This window comes from Salvelinus sp. IW2-2015, linkage group LG1 (genome assembly GCF_002910315.2).
Source record: "Salvelinus sp. IW2-2015 linkage group LG1, ASM291031v2, whole genome shotgun sequence".
In the NCBI taxonomy this organism is placed as follows: domain Eukaryota; kingdom Metazoa; phylum Chordata; class Actinopteri; order Salmoniformes; family Salmonidae; genus Salvelinus; species Salvelinus sp. IW2-2015.
In genome coordinates, this window is record NC_036838.1 from 9,440,585 (window position 1) to 9,455,901 (window position 15,317).

General features: G+C 42.0%; 1 long non-coding RNA gene across 1 annotated transcript; it reads right to left on the reverse strand.

Annotated features, from left to right (window-relative positions):
* Positions 1–7,703: 7,703 nt before the first annotated feature.
* On the reverse strand, positions 7,704–14,852 carry LOC112067780 (uncharacterized). The gene is made up of 3 exons (XR_002896325.2): positions 14,356–14,852; positions 8,918–9,116; positions 7,704–8,490 (listed from the first exon to the last, which is right to left on the reverse strand). It is a non-coding gene; the product is annotated as an uncharacterized lncRNA (long non-coding RNA).
* Between the last annotated feature and the right edge of the window lie 465 nt (positions 14,853–15,317).

A 15,317-nucleotide genomic window follows, 5' to 3' on the forward strand; every position in this document is an offset into this window, starting at 1 on the left:
ACTGATGTTATACACCACTGCAGTCTAAGGAGAAAGAGGTAAGAAACTTCCGTTAATTTGACCATATTAAAGTAAGGTATGGAACGACTTCCTTGTAAATTTGGAGGAAATTATAACAGTATATATTTTTTGTATCCTAGTAAACAAAAATATTTTTAAAGTAACTAGCTTATATCATATATAGATACTATATACACACATTTTATACATACACACATTATACAATATATGACCAAAAGTATGTGGACTGCTCATTGGAAACATTTTATTCCAAAATCATGGGCATTAATATGGAGTTGGTCCCCTTTTGCTGCTATAAAAGCCACCACTCTTCTGGGAAGGCTTTCCACTAGATGTTGGAACATTGCTGCGGGGACTTGCTTCCAATCACCCACAAGAGCATTAGTGAGGTCGGGCACTGATGTGGGTGATTAGGCCTGGCTCGCAGTCAACGTTCCAGTTAATCTGTGCAGGCCAGTAAAGTTCTTCCACACCGATCTCGACAAACCATTTCTGTATGGATCTCGCTTTGAGCATGGGGGCATTGTCATGCTGAAACAGGACATGGCTTTCAGAATCGTCTAGAATGTCATTGTATGCGGTAGCGTTAAGATTTCCCTTCACTGGAACTAAGGGGCCTAGCCCGAACCATGAAAAACAGCCCCAGACCATTATTCCTGCTCCACCAAACTTTACAGTTGGCACTGTGCATTGGGGCAGGTAGCGTTCTCCTGGCATCCGCCAAACCCAGATCCATCCGTCGGGCTGCCAGATGGTGAAGCGTGATTCATCACTCTAGAGAACGGGTTTCCACTGCTCTGGAGTCCAATGGCGGCGAGCTTTGCACCACTCCAGCCGACGCTTGGCATTGTGCATGGTGACCATAGGCTTGTGTGTGGCTGCTTGGCCATGGAAGCCCATTTCATGAAGCTCCCGACGAACATTTATTGTGCTGACGTTGCTTCTAGAGGCAGTTTGGAACTCGGTAGTGAGTATCGCAACCGAGGACAGGCGATTTTTACACGCTACGCGCTTCAGCACTGCGGTCCCGTTCTGTGAGCTTGTGTGGCCTACTACTTTGCGGCTGAGCAGTTGTTGCTCCTAGATGTTTCCACTTAACAATAACAGCACTAACAGTTGACCGGGGCAGCTCTAGCAAGGCAGAAATTTGACTAACTGACATGTTGGACAGGTGCCATCCTATGACGGTCCCACGTTGAAAGTTACTGAACTCTTTAGTAAGCCCATTCTCCTGACAATGTTTGTCTATGGAGATTGCATGGCTGTGTACCCAATTTTATACACCTGTCAGCAACGGGTGTGGCTGAAATAGCCGAATCCACTAATTTGAAAGGGGTGTCCACATGCTTTTGTATAAATAGTGTATATTACACCTAAAGTTATACTCATCAGAATATCTAGAATGATTCATGACCTATATAAGTTTTTCACCAACGCCAATTGTACAAAAACTCTGTCAAATGTGTCAAGGAAGCGCTGATATTCAGAATGTATTTTTTTTTAACTCAAATTAGTTTTAAACTAAAATAATTTCAGCCCGTCCATCTGCATTACCGGTGTTGTCCATGCGGAGGCGCAGTCTCTTGAGGTCTTCCAGACATTTGTGTCTGGGCAGGTGTTGCAGCTTGACATGAACGCTAGCCCTTTTCCCCATTAAATATCTATTAACAGACTTGTTTTTCACCAGCACAAACACTTTCATACTACGCTAGCGCAGTAGAGCTTAGTTCGGACTTGGCTCAGAAGTGTGAAAAGGGTACAAGTTTGGGGGGAGGAATTAGAATTTCAAATGGCATAGGCTAAGCGAACTGTTACCCAGAGTCTTACTAAATGTGCAATATCGCTTACCAGTACAGCAGTCAGGTACATGGTTGAATTAAACACCTTCGTGCTATGCTGGAACAAAAGCCTGAACACTCATGTACAACCTGTGCTTCTTTAGATCCAGAATTGCCTACCACTGCCTTAAAGTGGAACTGGCAGCATGTTAACTACTTTGCAGATATGAAACAGACAATCCTAACATCAGTAAAAAATATAAAATATTTAGTTTATGCCACAAAACCAACTTCAAAATATGTTTTAAAAATGGGTTATATTTGCCTCAACATTCCATGACATACACGAAGGCATTGTTGGCAGAATAGATTGATGCAGTTCAATGCATGATCAGTGATGAAAAAAGTATCCAATTGTGATACTTGAGTAAAAGTATAGATTCCTTTTTAATAGAACGTTAAGTCACCCAGTAAAAGTCTAAAAGTATTTAGTTCTAAATATACTTAAGTATCAAAAGTAAATGTAATTGCTAAAATATATTTAAGTATCAAAAGTAAAAGTATAAATCATTTCAAATTCCTTATATTAAGCAAAGCAGACGGCACCATTTTCTTGTTTAAAACATTTACGGATAAGCAGGGGCAAACTCCGACACTCATTTACAAATTATACATTTGTGTTTAGTGAATTTGCCAGATCAAAAGCAGTAGGGATGACCACGTGTTCTCTTGATAAGTGCATGAATTGGGCCATTTTCCAGTCCTGCTTAGCATTCAAAATGTAACGAGTACTTTTGTGTGTCAGGAAAATGTATGGAGTAAAAAAGTACATTTATTTTCTTATTAAGGAATATAGTGAAAAGTTGTCAGTAAAGTACAAATACCCCCAAAACTACTTAAGTAGTACTTTAAAGTATTTGTACTTTAGTACTTTACACCACTGTGCATGATTAATATAATTCACCAATACATTTCTTGGTAGTGTCAAAAATATTGCTATCTGGTTGTAAATCACAGCTGGCCTGGTACAATGTTTGCTGCTTCCATTGGGGAAGCACGGTTTCAGTTACAATGGCTCAATATTTTTTACAAAAATGGGTGATTTGTAACTAAGGCTGGGAATGACAATTACAATCAAACTAGCAAGGGCAATGATCACAAATCAGTCATAATGTGGCTAATAGGCTCGCGTATCTATACTGAACAAACACATAAATGCAACTTGCTACAATTTCAACGATTTTACTGAGTTAGTTCATATAAGGAAATGAGTCAATTGAAATAAATTAAGTAGGCCCTAATCAATGGATTTCACATGACTGAGCAGGGTAGCAAATAGGGTGGGAAATAGTCCCACTCACTGGGGAGACGGGCTCAGCCAATCAGAATGAGTTTTCCCCCACACAAGGGCTTTATTACAGACATTACTGAAATATACCTCAGTTTCATCAACTGTCAGAGTGACTGGTCTCAGACGATCCCGCAGGGGAAGAAGCCGGATGTGGAGGTCCTGGGCTGGCATGGTTGCACGTGGTCTGTGGTTGTGAGGCCGGTTGGACGTACTGCCAAATTCAATTCTCTACCAACAGCTCTGGTGGACGTTCCTGCAGTCAGCAACTTGAGACATATGTGGCATTGTGTTGTGTGACAAACTGGACATTTTAGTGGCCTTTTATTGTCCCCCAGCACAAGGTGCACCTGTGTAATGATCATGCTGTTTAATCAGCTTCTTGATYTGCCACACCTGTCAGGTGGATGGATTATCTTGGCAAAAGAGAAATGCTTACTAACAGGGATGTAAACAAATTTGTGCACAAAATCTGAGACAAATAAGCTTTTTGCGCTTATGGAACATTTCTGGGATCTTTTCTTTCAACTCATGAAACATGGGACCAACACTTTACATGTTGCGTTTAGGATGTCATGTCTGGCTGACTGACTTTTTCTCCTCCATATCGTTTGTCGGTGGCAATACACAGCTAGAGATGCAGGTATCATTTGGTTAGCTAGCAAGAACTTGAACGACTGTTACTTAGTTAGCATATCTCTTGCGTTCGCAAATTCACTCTGGCTATCTATCTACTCCGATTTCAGAGCACTCTCGTCTGATTCCCAGAGCGCAGAATAGCTGATGAATTTATGAATGCGCAACATCCGCTAAATATGACTGTCAAACACTACCTAAAACACTTCACCGAGCAGCCCTTTCTAATCGACCTGGCCCGGGTCTCCTGGAAGGATATAGACCTCATCCCATCAGTAGAGGATGCCTGGTTGTTCTTTAAAAGTGCTTTCCTCAAAATCTTAAATAAGCATGCCCCATTCAAAAAATGTAGAACCAGGAACAGATATAGCCCTTAGTTCTCTCCAGACCTGGCTGCCCTTGACCAGCACAAAAACATCCTGTGGCGTTCTGCATTAGCATCGAACAGCCACCGTGATATGCAACTTTTCAGGGAAGTTAGGAACAAATATACACAGGCAGTTAGGAAAGATAAGGCTAGCTTTTTCAAGCAGAAATTTGCATCCTGTAGCACAAAGTCTGGACGGTTCTGACTTAGAATATGTGGACAACTACAAATACCTAGGTGTCTGGTTAGACTGTAAACTCTCCTTCCAGACTCACATTAAACAACTCCAATACAAAATTAAATCTAGAATCGGCTTCCTATTTCGCAACAAAGCATCCTTCACTCATGCTGCCAAACATACCCTCGTAAAACTGACTCTCCTACAGATCCTCGACTTCGGCGATGTCATTTACAAAATAGCCTCCAACACTCTACTCAACAAATTGGATGCAGTCTATCACAGTGCCATCCGTTTTGTCACCACAGCCCCATATACCACCCACCACTGCGACCTGTACGCTCTCGTTGGCTGGCCCTCGCTTCATACTCGTCGCCAAACCCACTGGCTCCAGGTCATTTTCAAGTCTCTGCTAGGTAAAGCCCAGCCTTATCTCAGTTCACTGGTCACCATAGCAGCACCCACCCGTAGCACGCGCTCCAGCAGGTATATCTCACTGGTCACCCCCAAAGCCAATTCTTCCTTTGGCTGCCTCTCCTTCCAGTTCTCTGCTGCCAATGACTGGAACGAACTGCAAAAATCACTAAAGCTGGAGACTCTTACCTCCCTCACTAGCTTTAAGCACCAGCTGTCAGAGCAGCTCACAGATCACTGCACCTGTACATAGCTCATCTGTAAATAGCCCATCCAATCTACCTCATCCCCATACTGTATTTATTTATTTATCTTGCTCCTTTGCACCCCAGTATCTCTACTTGCACATTCATCTTCTGCACATTCTACCATTCCAGTGTTTAATTGCTATGTTGTAAATACTTCGCCACCATGGCCTATTTATTGCCTTACCTCTCTTATCCTACCTCATTTGCACATGCTGTATATAGATTTTTCTACTGTATTATTGACTGTATGTTTGTTTATTCCAAGTGTAACTCTGTGTTGTTGTGTGTCGAACTGATTTGCTTTATCTTGGCCAGGTCGCAGTTGCAAATGAGGACTTGTTCTCAACTAGCCTACATGGTTAAATAAAGGTGAAATGAAATGAAAAATACGTAATTCCCAAACATTTAAATAATTTATGAAAATTTGTAAATGACCATGTCTATACGTGCTCGCTTTAAAAAAAAAAAGGTGTCATATTCGTCCTCTGATTTTAATACGATTTAATGTTGCTAAAAGGCTATCAGTTCGACTTTAAGGTAATCATGCGTTCAGGATCTGTACCTTCCGAGGGTACCAACCTTAAGGATGTTGACACAGATACATTGGAAGGCCTCTGCGATGGAGGCGTCATCTCGCGTGTTCACCAATCTGAGGTGGTCGTCAATGTTTACCCATACCACCAGGGTCCCGTTTTTTACTAATCCTGCAGAGTGGTAACGGTCACAACAGTATCAAAGTTCAATGGAGTTACAGGGCCAGTCCTTGCATCTAGAGCGCTGTCTATGAATGTGAGAGCAGTTGCATATAGCCTCGTCCCTCAGCCGTATAATAAAACAAGTGGCGTGCTGCTGTTTTGCTGGAAACATATAGCTTCAATCTGTCTAGAAGGACCTCCGTGTAAAGGCACCATCTAACTTTTGGTTGTGCTGTTGTGTAAAATGTTTGTAATATTGATTAACTACAGTACCTGGGTCGAGCTACAGAATCAGCTGGGTTTGTTGACACCGTGGTATTTTTGGTTTTTCGTTATCATGATTTGAATACTACGGGGTTGATTTAAAACAGATATTCATGAGGATTTACTCCTATACTTACAAGAAGAGTGCACTGCTTCACTTCTCCACTAGGTTAGTAACGAACTATGTTGTTAGGCAAAACAGGACGTTTTTTTTATGTCTCCATACAGTTTTAGTGGACTAAAAGGCAAAACAGACCCTGGAGCAGTTGCTATTACCACACTAACGTGTGGAACATAATAATACATTATATTTTGGTATTTTTCATTGCACAAATAATCTTTCTGCATAAAGAGGCAAACACAACACATACAATAAATTGTTGAGGTTGTAAAGAAGGGAACATATTTGTTTGCCTTCACCTCCCTTATCTCACCTCACTTGCTCACATTGTATATAGACTTATTTTTTTCACTGTATTATTGACTATATGTTTGTTTTACTCCATGTGTAACTATGTGTTGTTGTATGTGCCGAACTGCTTTGCTTTATCTTGGCCAGGTCGCAATTGTAAATGAGAACGTGTTCTCAATTTGCCTACCTGGTTAAATAAAGGTTAAAGAAAAAAGAAGAAAAAAGAAGAAGAAGGGAACACTGGCAGGCACTTAAAGAGCAGCACTGTCCGTACAGCTCTGGAGTCAGGCCAGTCACGGGCCACCCCTTTGGGAAAGGGAAGGGGCTCCCACGGTCACTCCCTTGTCTTCTTTTTCATGTGACAGTTCGGCCCTTGAGTACAGCTTCCCCGGCAACTCCTCTGCCAATTGGTCCAGAGCTGGACGGAGAAGTGTCAATCAATCATGTTTGCTATAGGTCTGATTGGTTAGTGCAGGGATGCTCAGATCCATTCTTCGATGACAGCAGTTCTGCAGATTTTTGTCATTGCCTTTTAGCTAGGGACTGGTTTCTATTTGGGCCATTCAGTAACATCAATTGGGTGAAACGAAAACCAGCCGAGCTGTGGAACTCGGCCCTGAGTTGTGCACCACTGAATTAGTGTATCCTCTTTCTGACACCACGTACCATTACAATGTTACTTCAAACTACTGTGTGAGAAGGAGCATGGATGGGCATTGATTGCTTTTGCTTGGTGTCCTCAAGATTGTTAATTGATAGCAGCCCAGATATTCTTATTCTGAAAATGTAAACTAAAAGCCTAAAACATATATTAACTAAACTGATGGAGTTAATGAGCTCAATTACATTTAGTTTTGATTGCAGTTGAGGATAAAGTATCACACTTCCAGGGTTGGTGTCAATTCCACAAATTGCATTTTAATTCAGTTCTCGTACATTCCATTTAATTCAATTCAAATTCCAGGTCAGTCTTTGAATTCAGAGAAAATTAAATTCTAATGTTAGGTAAATTCCAATAATTGAATTCCCAATTCAATATTATCCCCAACAATTCTAATTCATTCCCTCAGGCTGATCATGTCACTGTTCAGACAGCCTAGCTATACTGTAAATATAGGAGTAGAGGTTGAAATGGTTAAAAACAAATCATACAGTACAATTTTTATACTTTGTGCATTAATTCCATTAACTGGGAAATGTAGGAATATTGAATTTAAATTCCAAAGAATGTTTTTACAATTCCAATTTAATTCCAATTAAAAAAGCCAAGTCCAATTCCATAATTTGAAGATTTACATTTTTTTATTTTTTTTTCAAAGTAAATTATCCACTTCATTTTTGAATTCAATAATTTAATTGGAATTTGAAATCAAATTGGAATTGACACCAAACCTGAACTGTATGTACTATTTGTGCAATATTGTTACTGTAGATCAGAGCATGCAGTACCTTTCTTGGCCAGCATAAGGAGCTATCTACGTTCTCCCCGGCTGCAGTGTGTAGGGAAGCCGAAGTTATCCACATCGCGCACCAAACTCACCTCGCAGCTCAAGTCGTAATCACGGTCAAAGTCAACACACACACACACATTACATTAATCAGCCAAACATACACACACAGTACGTATTTGACACACACAGAGAGAGAGCGGGCGAACAAGAGAGAGAGACATAAATGCATTTAAACACATTGAACAACTTACAAATCTGCTACGGATGTACTGGGTAACACTATTGGAATGTTATGCCACAATGCCCTACAAAGTTATCATAAACATTACTGAGATCTTGACATAACAACTAACAACAGTTTGTATGACATGTCACATCACACATCTTTGGTAGAAGTCTGTTATGAAGTGTGGCACACTGAAATCATGTGAGTAGTCCAAGCGATATGTGACAAATGTTAACTTCTTCATAAAAGCATGAAAGTTCATAGTTGGGATTATGAAGAAACCTTATAATAAAACGTTTTTTTAACAATAGTTGTTTTTATTATGTGAAATGGAGATACACTTATAGGGCCACGCTGCAGTACCATGACCCGATCAAAGAAGTCACAGAAGAGGATGTAAGACTGGCCGTCGCCAGCTACACAACCCACAGACACGGGTCCATGAAGCTCCCCTGTAGGACAGTACAGGAACAGTATACACACCTATAGTAAGTACACACTCACACAGAGAAACGCACACTAGAGTCACACGTTGTAATGCGTAAGCAGCAGCAGTTGTTTTGGATTAGCTAGGTGTTAAGATAATTTGGGTGTTAAGATAAACTGGGTGTTAAGATAAGCTCGGTGTTAAGATAAGCTGGGTGTTAAGATAAGCTGGGTGTTAAGATAAGCTGGGTGTTAAGATAAGCTAGGCGTTAAGATAAGCTAGGCGTTAAGATAAGCTAGGTGTTAGGACATTGTTTTAGTATTCTGTTAAATGGGTGGCTATCGTTATTGACGGCTTTTATGATGTAACTGAGCCTGGCTCCTTTGTTTTCAGCGCATAATGATCTAGCAACAAGAGTTCCCTATAAATCGCATAATGCCTGTTGACGTCACCTGGTTCCTCGAGGCCCGGACGTATGACATCATCAAAGATGACCCCGCTCTGGGTGGCGCGGTTGAACTGGCGAGCATACAGTTCTGGAGTCAGGATTCTCGCCATACATGTGTAGTTGTATTTTAGGGTAGGGAACTCCTCTTCGGGGGAACCTCTCTTCAGGTTGAACAGGGACATGGGGTCTGTAGGGACCGAGGTCTGGGAGGACAGGATGTGGTCAGACAGGGGACAATAGAATAGAGTAGAAATGTTACTGGCCTTGAAGGCCGTTTGTCTAGAACATACCAGTAGACTACATAAACTAGCATGAGAAATTCAACCCATAAATGGAAATGCATACACTATGGCCCATATTGGCCTGCACATAAACAGAGGCAGACCAATACCACATAAATAAGTTAGTTCTATGGTAACCTCATCCCCGGGTTATTGCACACAGTGCATATATGTAAGCCTGGTACATCAACGATTCAAAATTGGCCTTAGTGGGAGTGACCATAGAATTCCATGGGAGTGACCTTACTGAGTAAAGTATTTGTCATCATCATAGAGAATGACAGAGGCCTCTAGTGACCAAAAGGCCAGTTTTAGCATGGACAGCGCCATTGAGGGCTTCTGCCATTTTAATGTATTTAACTGGGTGGGACTTCCAACTTCACTGGCTGATCCCTCCTGGTGACCCTGTTGGAGTCATGTCCAACCGGGCCATCTGGAGGGATTAGCCAGTTGTGAAGAAGAAAATGTACTACTTCAAAATGGAGATAGCTCAATGGCGCTGCCCATGCGGTCACAGACGCCATAATGGCATGGATACAATGATGAAGCCTCTTTCCCATCTCTATGATCATCATTTAATTAAAGTGAATCACACGATTACGAGGCGTGGCTCTGTGCTTGTGTTCTGCTAGTGTATGGGGGAGGGTTATGGGGAAGGTGTTGTGGTAGATGATTGGTTCGTTGATTAAGATGATTAAACCAACGCCTATGCACCGGGAGTTTTCCCCGGTCTTTCTGTATTGGCTAACGAAGGCCAAGTTTCACACTCGTTGATCCACCATTTGTTTGCACATTTGGGCGGAAGTGTGTGGGAACAAGATTAGTTCTATGGTATAAAATATGTCAATTTCCTATTTTCCTGGTATATACACTATATATACAAATGTATGTGGACACCCCTTCAAATTAGTGGATTTGGCTATTTCAGCCACACCTGTTGCTGACAGGTGTATAAAATTGGGCACACAGCCATGCAATCTCCATGAAAAACATTGGCAGTAGAATGGCCTTACTGAAGAGCTCAGTGACTTTCAACGTGGCACCGTCAAAGGGTGCCACCTTACCAACAAGTCAGTTCATAAAATGTCTGCCCTGCTAGAGCTGCACCGTTCAACTGTAAGTGCTGTTATTGTGAAGTAGAAATGTCTAGGAGCAACATTGGCCCAGCCACGAAGTGGTAGGCCACATAAGCCCACAGAACGGGACCGCCGAGTGCTGAAGCACACAGCGAGTAAAAATCGTCTGTCCTCGGTTGCAACACTCACTACCGAGTTCCAGAATGCCTTTTGGAAGCAACGTAAGAAAAAGAACCGAGCAGCTGCCTAAGATCACCATGCTCAATGCCAAGCACCGGCTGGAGTGGTGCAAAGCTCGCCACCATTGGACTCTGGAGCAGTGGAAACGTGTTTCTCCCACTGCAAGCATCTCCCAGAGTGGAAGCCATGGATGAGCGACTGGAGGGAGGGAGAGCAGGGCCCCGAGAACATCTGAAGGAGGAAGAAGGCCCGAGCCAAAGGACAGAAGCAGAGGGCCCAGACCAAAAGGCTGGAGTGGTGCAAAGCTCGCCACCATTGGACTCTGGAGCAGTGGAAACGTGTTCTCTGGAGAGATGACTCACGCTTCACCATCTGGCAGTCTAACGGACGAATCTGGGTTTGGCGGATGCCAGGAAGGAATGCTACATGCCCCAATGCATAGTGCCAACTGTAAAGTTTGATGGAGGAGGAATAATGGTCTGGGGCTGTTTCTCATGGTTCGGGCTAAGCCCCTTAGTTCCAGTGAAGGAAAACGTTCACTCTACAGCATACAATGACATTCTAGTCGATTCTGTGCTTCCAACTTTGTGTCAACTGATGGGGTTCACCTTGGGGTCATGATAGGAGCTGCACCAAATTATTGATGTATTATAATAATTGATTATGCTTATGTTGTATTATTAGAAGGGGAAGGGCTATAAGACCCCACCCCCACTACATTTATATGGTCCTGGACTACAGATTAGCATATATACAGTATATACATTATAAGGTTTAATATTGTTCCACAGTTCTTTTCTAGTCTCTGCTTCTTATAAGAAACGGTCTGAGAGATGTGTGAGTTATTGCAGTCAAAACAGGGTGTCTGTGAGAAAGCCCCTCAAGGCTAAAAGAGATTCATAGACACAGAACCCTGCAGGGGAGTGAAAGAGATAAGAGACAAGTCAGACATACCACTATAAAGCAACTTGGGGAGTGGAAAGTTACTACTGAGCCCTTAGAAAACACTGGAACTATTGTTCTCTCCTGCAAGTTTGTATAACTGTATATGCATGGGCTTGGTCTCATGAGTAGAAGGTGTTGACATAGGCAGTTACATCACTGGGGGTTGACTACAAGCATATTAAAGGAACTTGGACCCTTTCCTATTCCCATTGTCAACTTCTGTCTTCAATTGCATTTATAAAGGTTTTTTACTTAAAGATATTGTCTGATTGCTGATTTCACCAATAAGCAAATGATTGACAAGGAACAAGGAACCTACCCCAACACAACAGTTTGGGGAAAGCCCTTTCCTGTTTCAGCATGGCAATGCCCCCGTGCACAAAGCGAGGTCCATACAGAAATGGTTTGTCGAGATCGGTATGGAAGAACTTGGCTGGCCTGGACAGAGCCCTGACCTCAACACCATCGAACACATTTGGGATGAATTGGAACGCCGACTGCGAGTCAGGCCTAATCGCCCAACATCAGTGTCCGACCTCACTAATGCTCTTGTGGCTGAATGGAAGCAAGTCCCCGCAGCAATGTTCCAACATCTAGTGGAACGCCTTCCCATAAAAGTGGAGGCTGTTATAGCAGCAAAGGGGGGTGTAACTCCATATTTATGCCCACGATTTTGGAATGAGATGTTCGACGAGCTGGTGTCCATACTTTTGGTCATGAAGTGTATTTCCAAATTGACCTCTTGGCATGTGTGTTTCTCTGAGAAGATTTAATATGGTAATAGCTTCAGCTTGCTTGTGAAAATGTTCACCGTATTCCAAATGTGGAGTAAGTTAAGGGGTATGAACACTTTCTGAAGGCACTGTAAAGGCGTCCGCATGCTTCCCAGCCGAAACAGTTCAGAAGAGCTTGTGCGCATATTATGATGACATTTTGTGATGTTTATGTTCGTTTTGGACTTCGGCTTGCCTCGAGAAAACATTTTGTGTGCCCGAACAGCCGAAAAACACTCACCGAAGTCCAAAACGAACATAAACATCACAAAATGTCATCATAATATATGCACAAACTTCTGAACTGTTTTGGCTGGGAAGCATGAGGACGCATTTAACTCCCCACCATAGTGGCATGGGCAGCGCCATTTTAAAGTATTGAAAGTAGTCAACTGGGTGGGGATTCCTATGGGTTGTTGCCTCTGGCGCTGCCCATGCTGCTAATGGCACAGATATAAAGTCCTCTATTTTTTTTAAATATGTGTTTTATAATGACAACATACAGTATATTGGGATTTTCCTGGTGGATTTTCAGTTCATGAATTCAATTCTAATTCAGTTCATATTTTAAATGGACTCCAAACGAAATTGACGCTGACCCTTGGTTGGTTTCAAGAGGGCACACAACAGAAAATGTTTTAACACAATTTTGTAATGGAAACCTAATGAGCATTTTTTTGGAGGGGGCAAGGCCAGGAAATCCCTCCCTGTTTCAGTCCATTGCGTTCCATTCAGTGCCTAATGGTGCCAAGTTCTATTAGTTGCCTGGCTGGAAATGTCTCTCAGCCATGCTGAACTGTAGCCTGTGTGTGTAGGGAAAAACAACTTGCCATATGCAGTCATTTTGTTATTTTCGTTTTGACTGAATGTGAAAGAGCATGCATGCATGCCAGAAAATGGTGGCGCCACTTACGTTTGATCTTCCACATCTCGTAACAATGAGAACTACTTTGGTGGCTGGCAGCCTGGAGTACCTGGCCTGGGCTCAGGGTGGTAGTGGAGGTGATAGTAGGGTCCCAACTATTCTCTCAACACTGAACAAAAGAGCTAAGAATAGCAGTGTAGTCTCGTCATCCCAAGTTTTGACTGTCCAAGTCCCACCTGACACGCTCGTCTTTACAAAGTGGTGCGATGGTCGTCGGTTCATGTTGCGTGGCCCTAACAATGTCGGTCTTTTTATAACTTAATGTAAATTAGCACTGCTAGCATGTGGAGGCTGTTGGATGGGTGTTCATACAACTGATCACTGGTACATTTCATATATTTCTAAAGAAAGTGTCAATCATTTTTTTAAAGGTGAAATCTGCAATATGTACAGCTGTTCAATGGTCATTTCAATGAATGTTACCCACTTATTACATTTCTCCAGCCACGTCCTTCAGCTTTTTAGCAAACCAAAAAGCAGAGCTGCCATTTAGCTGGGGACAAAAAAATGAAACAGAATCAAGGATTGTACCCTTGAGACCATTAAGAGAAGTTTCAAAATACAGAGTGGCTGCAGAACCGAATTCTCTATAACCATTTTCTATAACCAACTAAATCCAAAGCTTCTGCGCTTGTGTGGGATTCTCTCCTTTACGCACAGTCTCTGCTTTACTCGTTTAGTAGCCCAGAAGAAAAGGCTACTTTGGCAAATGTCTGTGATAAATGGAGAATGATGCTTGTTTAAGTTAAATCAAGGCTGAATCTGTGTCAGCAAGATCACATAATCATAGTATTATATATAACAGAACCGAATATAATAGTATGGTATAACGTTACTGTAAGACAAAAAACACCACCTCATTTCTTATGAGATTTTATGATGATTGTGAGAATGGTAGCATTTTTCTCCCATGTGGTCAAAACTCAACAGCGCGCCACTAGTCAAAACACCATCTGCTCTAAAATTCGCTCCCTGTACATAATTCAAATAAAACACTGTACTTCGAAACAACACTGTACATAATTCAAGAAGATCTAATGTGTCTTCCCATGAAATTGATTGAGATCAAATGGTTGGCATCCAGATGCCGCATTGACATTTCACAGGTCACCCTCCCTTCGAGAAATGTAAGGGGAGGGTGACCACAGAAATTGGTGTGTAAAGTAAATGTAAAGAAACACATGACCAGAACGTGATTTGGATCTTCAGCTCAGGGGAAGAGGTTTCCAGGGGAGCTGACAGGGGCGGGACAGGGTGCTTACCTTCGGATCTGCAGCCGTGGCCTACAAAATATGGATTTTGCGCTATAAATGACTTGCATTATGTTTCATCATTGATAAACAGTTCAATATAAGCAAAAAAACATGGATGATGTGTAACAACAGTTTTTCATTGTTGCAAACGCGAGGGACGCAAATGCTAACCTGGGTCGGCAGGTAGCCTACTGGTTAGAGCATCGGACTAGTAACCGAAAGGTAGAGTAACCGAAAGATTGCAAGATTGAATCCCGAGCTGACAAGGTAAAAATCTGTAGTTCTGCCCCTGAACAAGGCAGTCAACCCACTGTTCCTATGCCGTCATTGAAAATAAGAATTTGTTATTGACTGACTTGCCTAGTTAAATAAAAACATTAAAAAATACAACCACCCAGAAGTCTCGCCAGTTTACTTTCTGTTTCGCTACAAGGATTCCAGCAGTAATCAGTCCGATAATTACGAAGCTACGCACATGCCACTGCAATTCAACCATGATTCGAATGCGATATCTGTGAATGTCGGGGAAAATGCCTTTAAAATGCGCTTTGTCGAATGTCCAGTGCACTGCTCTACAACGCACCTTGGATTTAATCCCGGTTTTACTTGCTGTTTGTTGTTGAATGGAGATCTCAGTCCTTATCTCCGCAAAGTAGAATTCCTGTGCTCTCTTGGTCTCTATAAATTAACTTATTTATTTCAATGACTTGCCAAAAAATGTTATTCTGTAGAAGTGGAAAAGACAATGTAATTCATATTATTTTATTTTCTGATCGTTAGTTCGTGAGGAGCATAAGAAATCCACAGTCTGTTTGAGATGTACCTGGAGAGATGTACCTTTTTAAATTAATGAACCACTAAATGACTATAATAACACATGGAGAACATTCCTAGAGTATCTTATATTGTCCCCCAGGTGACACCAACTAACCCCTGACACAGTACTTATACTAGCACTTCCAAGGACACCT